Source organism: Sceloporus occidentalis, unplaced genomic scaffold (genome assembly GCF_023333645.1).
Source record: "Sceloporus occidentalis isolate IW3139 unplaced genomic scaffold, rSceOcc1.0.p SCAF_114, whole genome shotgun sequence".
Taxonomy (NCBI): Eukaryota; Metazoa; Chordata; class Lepidosauria; order Squamata; family Phrynosomatidae; genus Sceloporus; species Sceloporus occidentalis.
In genome coordinates this window covers 1,966,540-1,982,191 of record NW_028317094.1, presented here as the reverse complement: position 1 = coordinate 1,982,191, position 15,652 = coordinate 1,966,540, and positions in this window count along the sequence as shown.

The window sequence follows — 15,652 nt, the reverse complement described above, 5'->3', positions numbered from 1 at the left end:
ACTGATTCTCAGAGCCTTTTTCTGACTATTTCCTTCCAGTCCCATTCCTTAGCCATAATCCCTTCAACCTCTACAGACATAAATGGATCATGCAGCTAAATCCACTCATTTTCTCAAGGCAGGTTCTCCTACAATCTCTTCTTTGCTACCTCCTATGAGTAGGGATCCATACCTGCAAAAATGCTAAATTCAGGGCACCCACTCCAACTTTATTAATTTTATATCAAATAGGGAAGGGTTAACAGGTGGCTAAATCTTGGGGTAACACATTCCTCTCTTAATTCGGAGAGTCAGTCTTGTCTGTCATTGTTCTTTTTTTTTTTTTTTCAGAAGAACATGTCAGTCTTGAGAGAGTCCATACATGTGAGAGGCCACATAAATGCCAGCACTGTGGGAAATGTTTTTCTTCAAAGGCACACCTAGTGAGACATCAGAGAGTCCACACAGGAGAGAAGCCACACAAATGCCAGCATTGTGGGAAATGTTTTACTTCGAAGTCAAACCTATTGATACATCAGAGAGTCCACACAGGAGAGAAGCCATACAAATGCCAGCATTGTGGGAAATGTTTTTCTAGGAAGCCATCCCTAGTGAAACATCAGAGAGGCCGCACAGGAGAAAAGCCACACATATCCCAGATATGAACTAACACTCTTTTTGTCAGTAAGGAATGGAAAAAAATATATTTTCAGTCCAGCAGTGCTAAGAAAAGGCTGTCGTGGTTTTGCTTGTATTGTTTGTCTGTCCATATGTCTGTTTAATTTTTCAAGTTATATTTTGTTAAGATTAGGTTTTAATTTCTAATAATATAGATAATGGCTTTGGGTTGTAAATTTGGCTGGGGATTGTGGGTCATGGTATAAGTTAGGTAGATGGGGGCTGGGATTTGTTGCAGGTGTCTAGAATAGTTATGGGAATGATAGCTTTTGCAATGTTTGGGATGTTGGTTTAAGAAAGTTGGGGGCAGGTATTAACACAAAGGGCTAGTTTTTGGGAATGACAAAGGGGTCTTGTTACCTGTGGGGCATAGACTGTGGGAATTGGAGGTGGGGCTAGATTTGGAAGAGGGTGATGTTTTAGGTTTTTGGGTTGTAATGTATTGTTTGGCTTGGAGTGGGCAGTTCTAGGCTTAAACACTGAACTTCTACGTTTTCTTAATAAAGTTCTTTGCTATTTCAGCACACTGGACTCTTTGATGCACAGGAGTTCTGAATTTGCCCAAAACTGACCCTTTCTTCTCTCCTCAGTCCTCAGCTCCATTCCCAGCCATAAGAACAGCAGAGGGAAACACACAGACACACACACACACACACACACAAACATACAGGATACACAGGGACAGCTATATTTCCAAACTAGAGCCTTTCTTTCCTGCATTTCCCTCCTGAGTCCAGCTCTGCACCTTGGGCTCCATTGCGGTCTCCTCAAAGGAGGGAATGGAGGCTGCTGAACCCCTGGCACATACCTTCCTTTCCCGCAAAGGCCACTAGCGGAATATGCAGCACCAGCTAGGCCATGGCAATTCCTGTGCATGCTGAGGAGGGGCCTTTGGGGCCATATATGCATGCACACGAAGCCACTGCTGCCCTCACAGTCTGTTCTGAGGGAGGGAGGGAAGTGAGGAGTGCCCTCGTTCATTCAGAGGAATGGTTGGAGGGTCTTCTGGGGGTCCTTTGGGGGGTTATAGGAAGAAAGGAAGCCCCTCTTCTTCCCCCAAAGAAAGGCAGGGGTCCTGCAAGGCCTCCTCTCCCTCTTTCCTTCCCTGCTCCCTCCTCGGGTATTCTTTGGGCCCCATGTTCTTGGGGGGTTATTATGAGAAGAGAGGGCAGGGGGGGGCCCTTGGAGAGAAGCATGGCCATGGAGGGGAAGGGGATCCAAAGGTAAAAAGGGCTTTGAGGAGCCCCTTCACTCCTGGGCAGAGGAGAGACCCTCCCTTCTGATGCCTCATTTGGGGAAGAGTATTGTGCCAAATAGAAAGTACAACACAGGATAGAGTTTAATAGGATTGGAAACAACATTTTTTTGGGGGGGGGGGCGGGTTCTCTGGAGTCCTGGGGGGAGGGGGCTCTGGTAGGAGAGAAGAGCCAAAATCAAGACCAAAACCAAGAGGAGGGAGACAGAGGGACCTTAAAGCTCTGGCAATCCCCTGGCAACCTGGGAACTAGGCTTTGAGACCTACAGGATCCGGATTGGGCACCCCCCTCTAATACTTACCTTTTCCTTCACAACAACCCTGCAGAGGAGGACCAACAGAGAGACCCACAGCCCCATAAAGATCCCCCCCCCCCAGTTCTGGGACCATGCTGAAAGGGCTTTGGACCCCCATGAACAGATGTTATTATTATTATTATTATTATTGCACCTTTTCTCAAAGAAATCAAAGCAGATTACAGCAATAAAAGAACAACCCTTCTCCCAGTTATAAAAAAAAATCAACCCTCAAAAAGCTATTAAACAGCAAGACATTTTAAAACATTCCAAACTCAATACAGTAAAAAGGTTTTTGGGGGCAAGAAATGGGTGGTTTTCTGAAGGTGAGGGGAGGGCAGGAACGATACATCAATAACAATTTCCATTACACTGATGGCAAGGGTAAGCAAGTCAATAGATCTCATCTAGTCTGGAAAGAGATCCATCTTAATAGGCTTCCAAGGTGTTAATAGGATGGATCTCATCTGGCAGGTCAGTCCAGATCGAATCAGCACCTTGTATCTTGCCCAGAAACTAATGGGCAGCCAGTGGAGGGATTTAAGAACTGGTGGAATGTGGGCAGTTCTAAGAAGTGCCCGTAACCAACCTGGCTGTCATATTCTGTACCAAATGAAGTCTCTGAACGTGGCAGAAGGGGAGCCCCATGTAAAGCGTGTTACAGAACTCGAGCCAAGAGGTGACCAGCTTAATGCCAAGTTTATTTAATGCCAGCTACAGACTCCACTACATGCACAAAACAGGCAAGGGTACAGATCTTTTATATAATGAGTAGCCAGGTTACAAGCTAAACAATGTAGAGTGTTACAGAAATCAAGCCGAGAGGTGACCAGGGCATGTACTACTGTTTCAAGGTCTTGTTGCTCAAGGGAGCCGCGCAGTTGGCGTATCAGCCGAAGCTGACAACAAGTGCTCCTGACTTTTGCATCCACCTGAGCCGTCAGATGAAGTGATGAATCCAGGAGCACTCCCAAACTGAGCACAGAGTCTTTCAGGGAAAGTGTGAACCCATCCAGAACTGGCTGACATAACTCCATTCCGGAATTTGGGGTCCCCATTACAAGTTCCTCCGTTTTACCTGGATTCAATTTGGGTTTGTTTTCCCTCATCCATTCCATTACTGCATTAAGACAGGCATTCAGAGGAGAGACACCATCCTTAGTCACTGAATCAGTCGGAGACAGACAGGTTGCATAATTGTAATGGTATTTCATTTCAAATAAATAAATGCATGAATAAAGGGATTCATGACATATTGCGACCTCAGGCTGATGCTCCTTGCCTGCAGCAATGAGATGGGACCATTGTGACTTTAGGCTAATGCTGCTTACCTGAAGGTTTGAGATGTGACCATTGCAACCTGAGGCTGATTCTCGTTGCCTGAAACATTGAGACTGGCCCATTGTGACTTCAGTCTGATGCTCCTTGGATGAAGGATTGAGACGGTACTATTGTGACTTCGGGGTGGTGCTCTTTACCTGAAGGATTGAGACTGGCCCATTGCAACCTCAGGCTGATGCTCCTTGCCTCAAAGATTGAGACGGGAGAATTGTCACTTCAGACAGGTGCTGTATACCTGAAGTATGGGACTGGCCCATTGCGTGTCAGAAACAGTGTATAAGGGTTCTGTCATAAAGAGTAAAAATATTATTGTTTGGTTATTAGAGTTATAGTTGTAGTTCATAGTAGGTAGTGTAGAGTGATGGGTTATAGAAAGCATGTAGTGGGAAATGTTAGAACGACAGATGATTAAGGAGGGCGTTTGGAAAGACGGATGGGGTTGCAGCTGGAGACTGGTTATCAAGGAGGAGTGAAGCTGGCTTGGGAAGACCGCTCTTCAGGGTGAGGCTGTCTGGGAGAAGGGAAGGGAAGTATACACAACCTTGGTATCTATGCAACCTCCGCTTGTGTTGCTTTAGCTTGGGAATTGGGGGCTGGCTTAGGGAGGGGTTGAGCAAGTTCCTTTGGACTTCAGACTTTGCAAAAAGGTGTTAATGGATGTTTCTGCCTGGATTCATCAATAAAGGTTCTTTTGTTTCAAATGAGTTTGATTTGTTGAGCACAGGACTGACTCTAGATCTCACAATGCAACTTCAGGCTGATGCCCCTTACCTGAGACTGTCCCATTGTGACCTCAGTCTGCTGCTCCTTACCTGAAGGATTGAGACTGGACTATTGTGATCTCACCCTGAGGTTCTTTGCCTGAAAGACTGAGATGGCACTTTTATGACTTCAGGCTCATGCTCTTTACCTGAAGGATTGAGACTGGCCCACTGTGACTTCAGGCTGATGCTTTTTCCTGAAAGATTGGGAATGGCTCATTGTGACCTCAGGCTGATTCTTGTTGCCTGAGAGATTGAGATGGGCCCATTGTGACTTAAGACTGGTCCTCCTTACCTGAATGAATGAGACTGGCCCATTGTGATCTCAGACTGATGCTCCTTATCCGAAGGATAGAGACTAACCCATTGTGACTTCGGGCTGATGTTCCTTCCCTGAAGGATTAAGATGGGCTTATTGACTTCAGACAGGTGTTCCTTACCTGAAGGATTGAGCCTGGCCCATAGTGACCTCAAGGTTATGATCCTTGCCTGAAGGATTGAGTCTCCCTCAAGGCAGATGTTCCTTACCTGAAGCATTGAGACTGTCCCATTGTGATCTCAGCCTGAGGCGCCTTTCCTGAAAGATTGTGACGGGACTATTATGAGTTCAGACTGATGCTTCTTGCCTGAAGGATTGAGACTGGTCCACTGTGATCCTTACCTGAAGCATTGAGATTGTCACATTGTGATCTCAAAGCCATCCAGTCCAACCCCCTTCTGCCATGCAGGAACTCTCAATCAAAGCATACCTGACAGATGACCATCCAGACTCTGTTTAAAGGCCTCCAAACAAGGAGACTCCATCATTCTCCATTGAGGGAGTGTGTTCCACTGTCAAACAGCCCTTTCTGTCAGGAAGTTCCTCCTAATGTTGAGGTGGAATCTCTTTTCTTGCAGCTTGCATCCATTATTCTGGGTCCTAGTCTCTGGAGCAGCAGAAAACGAGCTTGCTCCCTCCTCAATATGACATCCCTTCAAATATTTAAACAGGGCTATCATATCACCCCTTAACCTTTTCTTCTCCAGGCTAAACATCCCCAGCTCCCTAAGTCATTCCTAATAGGACATGGTTTCCAGATCCTTCACCATTTTAGTTGTCCTCCTTTGGACACACTCCAGTTTCTCAACGTCCTTTTTTAATTGTGGTGCCCAGAACTGGACACAATATTCCAGGTAAGGCCTGACCAGAGCAGAATAGAGTGGCACTATTACTTCCTTTGATCTATATACTATACTTCTATTGATGCAGCCTAACATTGCATTGGCCTTTTTAGCTGCTGCATCACACTGTTGACTCTTGTTCAACTTGTTGTCTACTTGGACTCCTAGATCCCTTTCACACGTAGTTTCATTCATGGTTTATCCCAGGTCTAAGTATTCCCAGAAAGCAAATCTTTTAGGAAAACTCAAGGGGAAAAACAAGATCAATTATCCTAGGTTTAGTTGCTTTTTTGGCACACACTCACACACACACACACACACAACATACTCAGCTGCATGCAATTGCAGGGTTTGTCCACTTTTTGTGTATGTTGATTTTAGATTAATGCTCAACGTGTCTGAAAACGATGCCACTTTTGTGGTTTTAAATCCCATTTCTGCACAGGATTTGGCCGGTTCCCTCCTGTGTGATAAACTCCTAGGAACTGGAAGGGCAGCTATGAACTAACTATACAAAATCTGCCCCGAAGTCATGTCCAATGGTCACCATTTCCTTTGGCTAAAAACAAGTGATGGAGAAAAGCTTTGGAGCAGAGATCTTTGGGCCATCATCAGCTTCTCCATCTTTAGACTTGACTGAAGTGTTCTAAACTAGTCTGGATAGTAAACCTATTAAAAATCTCATTTTGGGATCTCAGGAAGGAGATGGGGAGAGATTTGCATGTTTGTTTGTTTTTAAATTAAATGCCACAATTCAAAATTTTGGACTGTGGATACTCTCTCCCACTCTGTCCCAGGGTTGGTTTTTTTAATTTATTTTATTAAGAAAACATATAAAGAAGACATAATACAAAACATACAAGACAAAACAACAACAACAACAAAACACAATACACAAATGATTATATGATAATGCAAATTAGTTTCATACACTTCCAACATAACACATGGTACCCCGCTTTTATAACGCCATTTATATCCCTCCAAATTGGTATTAAATCATCAGCTTCTATGAAAACATATGAATATCACAAATATATTTATGTTGTGCCAAAAAGTTAAAACAAGGAGAGTTAGGCAAATTAGACAAAGTTAAGCAGCAGAGGCTATAAAACCTTAAGTCCACAGTATCTATCTAAGTATTTCCAATCCTTAATTACAACATTTATGTCTTTATTCCTCAGTCTTTCTGTCAAAATATCCAATCTCTTAGCTTCCCACAACTTAATTAACTATTCCTCTTCAGTTGGTACCACACTGTTTTTCCAATATTGAGCATAGAGAATCCTAGCCAGCGTTTGCATGTAGAGAATTAGACGTGACAGTTTCTTAGCCTAGACATCCTCTAATATACATGTCATGTTTAACAGAAAAATACGAGGATCTAAAGGAATATCTGTCTGGAGTATATTTGTCATTAAGTTATGAATGTTACTCCAAAATCCCTTGGCTTTGTCACATTTCCACAAAGGTGGAAGAAAGTACCATCCTGTTTCCCACATTTCCAACATTTAATGTTAGCAGTGTTATACATTTTGTTAATTTTGAGAGGGGTCATAGACCATCTATGTAACATTTTGGCATAGTTCTCCTTGTAATTTTGACACAAGGTAAATTTCCTTGTCTCTTTCCAAGGTGTTTCCCAGTGATCTTGTCGATGGCTTTCTGCAAATCCTGTGACCATTTTACCATGGAAAGTTTAACAATTTCATCCTCCAAATCTCTCTCTTTCAAGATCTTATCATATTTTGAAAGATGTTTACTCTCTTTATCCACAAAATTTTTGTCCAAGATGTTCTCTTCGTAAGAAATACCCATCAATTTTTGGTCAGACCTAAACCTTTCAGCTAGCTGAAAATACAAATACCAATCAATATCCTTACCTTCAGAAACAAGTATTTCTCTTGATTTCAATGACACAATATTATTGGGTTTCCACTGAATCAAATCTTTACATATTATCCATCTATTCTTGAAGTCTTTAGTTCTTTTATAAAAGGCTTCTTGGGGTGATACCCATTGTGGAAGATTACTATAGAAAAGGTCTTTAACCTTCTTCCAGACATAAAGTAGAGCATTTCTAAGAAAACGATGTTTAAAGTCTTTATGTTCTTTGACCTTTTCATACCACAAATAGGCATGAATGCCAAACCTCAAGTCACAGCATCCTAATTCTATCATTGCTCAGATTAATCCAGTTCTCTGGTCAACACAGACAAGATGCATAATGATATAGCTTAAAGTTTGGTAAAGCACAACCCCTCGTCATATTCGTCTGTCAAAATTTCCCATCTCACACTAATAATAATAATAATAATAATAATAATAATAATAATAGGATTTATTTATATTCCGCGCAATCACTGGGAATCCAAGCAGTTTACAACAGAGGGGATAATAGACGGTTCCCTGCCCTCAGGCTTACAATCTAAATTTGGCTCATTACCTTCTCAAAGAAATTCAGAGAACTCTTTTTGCCAGATTGCAAAGTGTTTGTCTTCGGCTATAATTGGTATGTTCTGAAATAAGTACAGAAAACGGGGAAGGATATTCATTATTAACGTTGCTATTCTCCCATAAAATCAGAGATGCAATTTGGACCATGCAGACATATCCTTTGTTACTTCATTCCATAGTCTTCCATAGTTGTTGTGGAACAAGTCAATGTTCTTGGTCGTTAAGTATATTCCCAGATATTTAGCTTCATCAACGACTCTGTACCCCGATACATTACTTAACTCCAGTTGTTCTCCTTGGTTTAAATTCTTCATAATAAACACAGTTTTGTTTTCATTCACCGTTAACCTCGATATTTCAGCAAATGCCTCCAGAGTATAATTGAGAGCCAAAATGCTATTTAGTGGGTTATCTAGGAAGCAAATGAGATAGTCAGCAAATGCTGGTGACACCCAGATACATCTCTCCATGCTGCAGACCTCAGCGTCAACAAAGGAAGGCATCTCCCCTCTGAATGAATGCCTTGAGAAAGTAATGGCCTGTATGAGGAAAAACAGATTAAAACTGAATCCAGATAAAACAGAATTACTTGTTGTTGGATATCCTAATCCAGGTATGGAGGTTTGTCAACTGGTCCTGGACAGGGTCACACTTCCCCTAAAGGACGGTATTTGCAGTTTGGGGGTGCTCCTAGAACCGTCGCTCCAGATGTCAACTCAGATAGATGCTATGGCCAAGAGTGCCTGTTATCAGTTTCAGTTGATACACCAACTGCGTCCCTTCCTGGAACCTGAAGACCTAAAAACTATGATGCATGCGCTGGTAACCGCACGTCTTGACTTCTGCAATGCGGTCTACAAAGGGCTAACCTTCAACCAAGTCCAGAAACTTCATCTTATTCAAAATATGGTAGCCAAAGTGGTCACTGGAAGATCTAGAGGTGACCATGTTAAACCTATAATAAAGTATCTTCACTAGTTGCCTGTTAATTTCCGGGAACAATACAAAATCTTGGTTATAACCTTTAAAGCCCTTCATGGCTTGGGTCCAGCTTACTTATGGGATCCCCTTCTCCCATATAATCCGCCCCACACATTGAGGGCATCTGGTAAAGTCTTACTATTAAAAAGTAGGCTGGCTGCATTTACCCAGAGGACCTCCTCTTCTGTCACTTCCAAGTTAAGAAATAGCCTCTGGAAGAGATCTGATATATCACCAGTCTTTAAGGCTTTAAAAAGGCAACCAAGATGTATCTCTTTCCAGATTAACATTCCAGCAATCTCCTATTAATTTAATTGATTTTTCAACAAATGCTCTAACTGCCTCTGCCCTTGTGATGATCTCCTGTGGTCCAAGAAGCCAAAGTGCAGCCCTCTTATGGCTCTTAGCCCAGCAGACTCTTAAACTCATCACGCTGCCAGCACCCAGTGAATTATAAAAGGATTTCCCTTAACCTACACTGGGACCAGTTAAGGAACCTTATTTCTCCTCCTTTACCGATCTTCCAAGCATCACCTGAGCCAAGACACGTTTAAAAGGAGTGTCGAGTAGTAGATACTCCAAGGAGGTATGTATTATAAATAGCAAAATATAACTAAAATATAAGTCATGCAAGATATTCAGAATCTTGCAGGTACAATATTTGTAAGTATATAATATTCAATTCATATAAAGTATTAAATAAACCCAAGAATCCAATTCTGAGACTAACTTCCAAGATCCGCTCTTTAACTCTCTCTCTCGATCTCCAACCGACACAATTCCCCCAACTGTCTCTTGGTCTCTCAGGCCTTATATCTCCTTCTCACGGAAGCTTCCAGAAGAACCTTTATCTTGCTCTCTGATTGGTCAAGAGAGCCTTCCGTAGCAGTGATGTCATTCTGCATTTGCATAAACCTCCCTTTACTGCCTGAAGAAGACCTCCATTGACTGGAACCCTCTTATTACAACAACAACAACAACAACAACAACAACAACACTTCTTTTCCTTGGAAGAGATTCACAACTATACCTTGCTTGCCAGCTGGGAAGAATAGGAGGATTCCAGAGGTTCCCATTTCCACTAAGATTAGGAGCTCCCAAATTCCCATGGAAGAGGTTTCCTAAGGCATGTGCCAGGACAGAGCGGGGAACGGGGGGCTCCTCATGGGCAAATGGCCGTTTGTCAGCTGAACCTGGGGCTGAGGGTCCCTAAGAAGAATCCCCTCTGAGCCTCCAGGAGAGCAAGACTCAGGGAAGGGACAGTCTGCCAGGGGCTGAGAGCCGCTTGGACCAAACTTTGAGGACCCTTTCCCAAAAGCTGGCCACGATTGGTTTCAGAGGCTGGCGTTTTCCTCTCAGAGGACCGTCAGGATCTCAAAGGCCACTCCCCATTTTGGATTTTGTTGTTTGTGTTGCCCTCAGCAGGGACTTGCTTGCTCCTAAGGTGCCATGGAGGTGAGCATGGAACGTACAGGGAAGATGGCGTTTGCAGTCTTTTCCAACATTCAGCTTACCTTGTGTGGTCTTCAAGCCTGTCAAAAGAGAGCAGGAAAGTAACCTGGAGGAGAAAGCAAAGTCCCACATTTGCTCCCATAAACTGCCCCTGAAGCTTTTCCCAGCATTCCCTAGTCCTCAGTCTCCCTCCCAGGCTCCACCGTTTCCTAGAGAGATGGAAACCTTCAAGAGAGAGTCCTTGGGGGTCAAGCCAAGCTCTCCTCTGCTTCCCCAAGGCCTCCTTTTCCATCCATTGCTGGTCTTTGGAAGGGAGACCTAGACTGCTCTTGGGAAAGTTACTTTTGGAGGGACAGGGACTCCCAAAACCTCCCACTCTGGCTCTAACCTTAAGGAGTTCAAATCTCTGCAATGAACTGGGCCAGGTCTTATGCCAGGAGTGGGAATCCTGTGGCCCTCGCTCCGTATCCCCATTAAGAAAAAGACTGAATCTCCATGACTGGTGCTATTTTTCATACTCTTGGGATGAGCAGCCAGGAAAACAGAATGCTTCAAAGAATTCAAAGGTTTATTGGATGGAGATAGAAGTGCAAGATGCCTTAAAATCATATGTTCTGAATCAAAAACAACATCAAAGGGGCTCTAATAGTTTTACAGGATAGAAACTTCCTCCAAACAAAAAGTATTTCACACTTCCACTTTCTCTCCTTTCTGGAAATACTGATGCCTCAAGGGCTGGATCCTAAGCAAAAGAGAGATACGGTTTGAACTGCAATTCAGAGGTCAAGGTTTGTATGTGGTTTTTGATGCAATTTACTAATTTCAAGGTCCAACTGTATAAATGATTTAATTTTTTTTAAAAAAATTGTTATAATTTTAATGCCTTTGCATTGTTTTGAATTTGTACTGTATTAAATTTGCTGTTAGCCACCCTGAGTTCTCCCTTGGGAGAAAGGATGGATGTATATAAATAAAATACATAAACTGGAGATCCCTTGAAGATCCATGGGTTTCTTAGTGTAAATAGCCCTCCACCAATAGACACAGAGACTGAATGAGTCTGTCCAGAATTGCTAGGGGTCATTTTTGGCACCTGGGTTGTATCTCCATTGCCCGAACCTAGCACTTTGACACCATGAAACTTCCAGGACTCTGTCCCACAGAATCCTGGGATTTCATCTTTCAGGTACTTAGAATTATATAGCAACTCTCATGAAGGACTGCACTGGGGCTCTCTACCAAGCATCCAGTTCTAAGCACCCCATTCCCAGGTTTCTCTGGGGTGGATCCACAGCAGTTAACATGGCACCAAACTGTTACAATTGGATAATATGTATAGGACTTTGGTTGCCTACTTTCTGGTGTCCCTCCATCTCTCTTGGAGGGTTGTGAATTCAGGTCCTGAGGTTTGTGAGCTAAAACTTAGGACATGGGGCAGGGCCTCTAGCGATCTCTTTCAGCCTAATGCATAAATTACTAACCACAGTCACTCACAGTTTGTCATTCAAATCTACTCAATATACTTTCCTGTGTAGAAATGAAGAGAGAAATTTTTAAAGGTCTGTTCCCAGATCAAGGGGAGATGAGAGAATTATTCTTTCTCACTTGCTTGGAGAGACAGGATAAAAAGCGTGAAGTCGAAGACTTTCATGGCCGGCTTCCACAGCTTTTTGTGGGGTTTTGGGGCTATGTGGTCATGTTCTAGAAGAGTTTCTTCTGACGTTTCGCCAGCATCTGTGTCTGGCATCTTCAGAGATTCCAGCCACAGATGCTGACGAAACGTCAGGAAGAAACTCTTCTAGAATATGGCCACATAGCCCAAAAAATCCACAAAAAACTAAGGATAAAAAGCATTTAATTTAGCCTCCTTCTTTCTAGCCAGATGGCGAATGCAGAATATAGTAGTCAGCCCTTGTACCACCACAACTGAGAGAAAGCAAGAAACTAAACCAATCCATAGACCCCTGCAATTTTTCTAGTTGAAGAAACCAATGAACTAAGCCTCGTAAATTATAATAAGCTACTGCTCTCACATCTGATCGGGATGTTTGCACAGAGCCCTTTCCTCTTTCCTGGAATTGGGCTCCCTCCAAAATGGAGAAGAGGCAGCCATCTCCTGTCTGAAGATCATGCATGAAAACTGGAAGCTCAATGCCAGGCCCTGATGTACCGTATCTTTACTGCCACGTGTAAAAAGGGCAAGGAAAAACACCTGTTACAGGAGAAGAAAGCAAATAAAACCTGATCCTTTCTGGTCCAGGTTTAGGTCCTGAACAAAAGAAGGGAAACCAGGATTTGGCTTGGGAGTGAGCGAATGTTGTGTGGCCTGCCCTGCCTGCCCTGGGGCCTCCCTGGGGACCAAATCCATCACCCTTCTCTTTTCCCTCAATCAGCATTCTCACAAAGGAACCAAATTTAGGAGTCTCCCATAGGCATCTCGAGGCACCCACCTTTCCTTTCCTTTCCTGCCAAGGAAACCCAGAAGGAGCCCTTCTTCCCAAGCAGCCAATGACCAAACCCACCAGCCTTCTAGAACCCTATTCAGGCTCCAAGCCAACCGCTAACAATGGTCCAAGTACAGGGCTGCTTTAACTGTCTGGCTGAATGCTAGGGAATTCTGGGAACTGTAGTTTTGTGAGATATTTAGTCTTCTCTGTCAGACAACTCAGATGCCATGATAAACTAAAATTCCCAGGATTCCCGAGTACTGAACTAGGGCAGTTGAAGCAGTTTATTTCTGCAAACTGGATTATTTCTGCAATGTGTTTTTGACCTCTGTTACTATTTGAGCGCCCACAAGGCTCTGTTGGTTTGAAGGGAAGATTCATCATCATCATCATCATCATCATCATCATCATCATTTCTGCAGTGTTTTTGAACCAGATCTGAGAGAGCCCTGCAGCCTGGATCTGCCCAAATCCCAAATATTGCCCTCTCAGCAAAGCCTGGAGATATTAACCTTTAAGGACCAGAACTCCTCAAAGGCTGACTTTCCCAATCTCTCCTGAGAGACCCTCCTGAACCTAGAGCAGCCTCAAAGAAAGGGGTCCCATTGAATGGGGGCCCACGTCTTTCTAAGTTTGTGGGTCCAGAAGAAGAGGACTGTTTTCCAGGACCCTCTTCCTAACCTCACAAGTAGGGTTGCCATAACCCGGCGGCCCCCGTGCCAATCACGGTTTTGGGGGGCCCTTCTCGTCCGGTTTGTTCCCCCACCCGTGCCTTGTTCCTGGTTTGGGGGCCCGCTCCGGCCATTGCCGCTGCCGCTAACACGGCTGCTGCGGCGCCAAGACACCTCCTCCTCCAGCTCCGCCTTCCCCCTGTTCCTGGGCGGCAGAAGCGCCGCCGCCACCGCGCCCCCACTGTGAGGGCTTGCGTGCCGCCCAGGCCTCAGCAGGGGCTAGTGGCAGCGCGTGCGCCTGCCCCAATTCTGTCTGCGTGCACGCGCGCCTGCCTCACTTTCCTCCCCGCGCGTGTGCGCGCCTGCCCCAATTACCTCCATGCGTGCGCGCGCCTGCCCTGCTTCCCTTCCTCCCATGCCAGCCATCATAAGGAGGAGGAAGGGGAGAGGAGGAGGAAGGAGCCGGAGGAAGGGTGCCTGAAGGCCAGGGCAGAATTGGGCCAGAGGAGGAGGAGGAGGAGGAGGAGGAAAGCTGAGTCAGTGGCTATTAGGTCTGCCTTGGTATTTTGGGGTTTTTAAATTATTTTTAAAAATATAAAATACTTATTTTATTTATTTTTTTAATTTTTATCATTGCTTTTTATTTTTTATTTTATTAATTTTTATTATTGCTTTTTATTTTTTGTTTTATTAATTTTTATTATTGCTTGTTTTTGTTTTATTTTATTAATTTTTATTATTGCTTGTTTTTGTTTTATTTCATTAATTTTATTATTGCTTGTTTTTGTTGTATTTTATTAATTTTATTATTGCTTCTTTTTATTTTATTACATTAATTTTTATTATCAAATATATACACCCCTGCCTTGTTTTTTATTTATTTTTTCATTATTTTTTATTATTAAATATATGCAAGTGCATTTTTTGTGTATTTATGGTGCTTTGAATGCTAACAAGTCTGCCTTTCTTGGCCAATTATAGTGGTGATGGTGATAATGATGATGATGATGATGATGATGATGATGATGATGATGATGATGGTGATATTGATATCAACAAGCCTCTGAGGCACGGCCAATGTAACTTGCTTATGTAACTTGCTGTGATTTTTACAAACTCATGCGCAGTGAAGAAAAACCACAGTCCCTTGCCCAAGTACACACTTCTGAGAAGTACAGTTGAACCCCAGGGCAAGTACATTTCTGCCATCTGTCTAAGAATAATGTCAAAATGTTCTCCATTTTGATCATGCCTACAAATATGCATTTATATTAATATTTTTTAAAAAAACCTCAATTTTTTGCGCGTCCTCCATTTTTATAAAAATGTGTCCTACATTTGAAAATGTTGCCCTACATTTGTCCTACATTTGTCCCGGTTTGGAGGTCCTCACTTATGGCAACCCTACTCACAAGGCAGCTCTTAGCATTTGCTCAACACTGCTCTTGAACATGCAAAGATCAGGCAAGCAAGATCTGCTTTGGTGTTTGCAAAAAAAAGATGGAAAAACAATGGACGCTCGGTATCCTTTGGGATTTGGTTTGGATAGCAAAATCCATGGGTGCTCAAGTCCCATTATATAAAATGGGTGACCTTGGGTAAGTCACACTCTCTCAGCCTCAGAGGAAGACCAATGGCCAACTGGAAGGCGGACAACACAAACACACATCTACATGATGGGAAATGGCATTCATTCCGGGCCATGAAACCCACTGCAAGGAAACCTTGGGCAGCAGACACTCTCTCAGCCTCAAAGGAAGACAAAGGGCAAAGTGGAAGGCAAACCTGAAGGCAAGGAAACCCTGGGAATAGGGTAACTAGACACGAGTTCAAGGCATGCAGCACTCCCCAAGCCCCCAAGGCACACTCTCTCAGCCTCAAAGGATGGCAATGGTAAACTCCCTTCGACAAAACCTACAAAGAGACTCCTGTGACAGTGTTGCCTTAGGATCCCCAGAAAGGAATTGAAGGCACACAATTCTCCTCCCAAAGTCTGGGAGGAAAAGGAAGAGGAAGGCTTAGAGGAAGGTCCTGAGGAGGAGGAGGAGGAGGAGGAGGAGGAGGAGGGCTTAGACGAAGAGGAGGAGGAGGAAGGCTTAGAGGAAGGGCCTGAGGAGGAGGAGGAGGAGGAGGAGGAGGGCTTAGAGGAACAGGAGGAGGAGGAAGGGCTTAC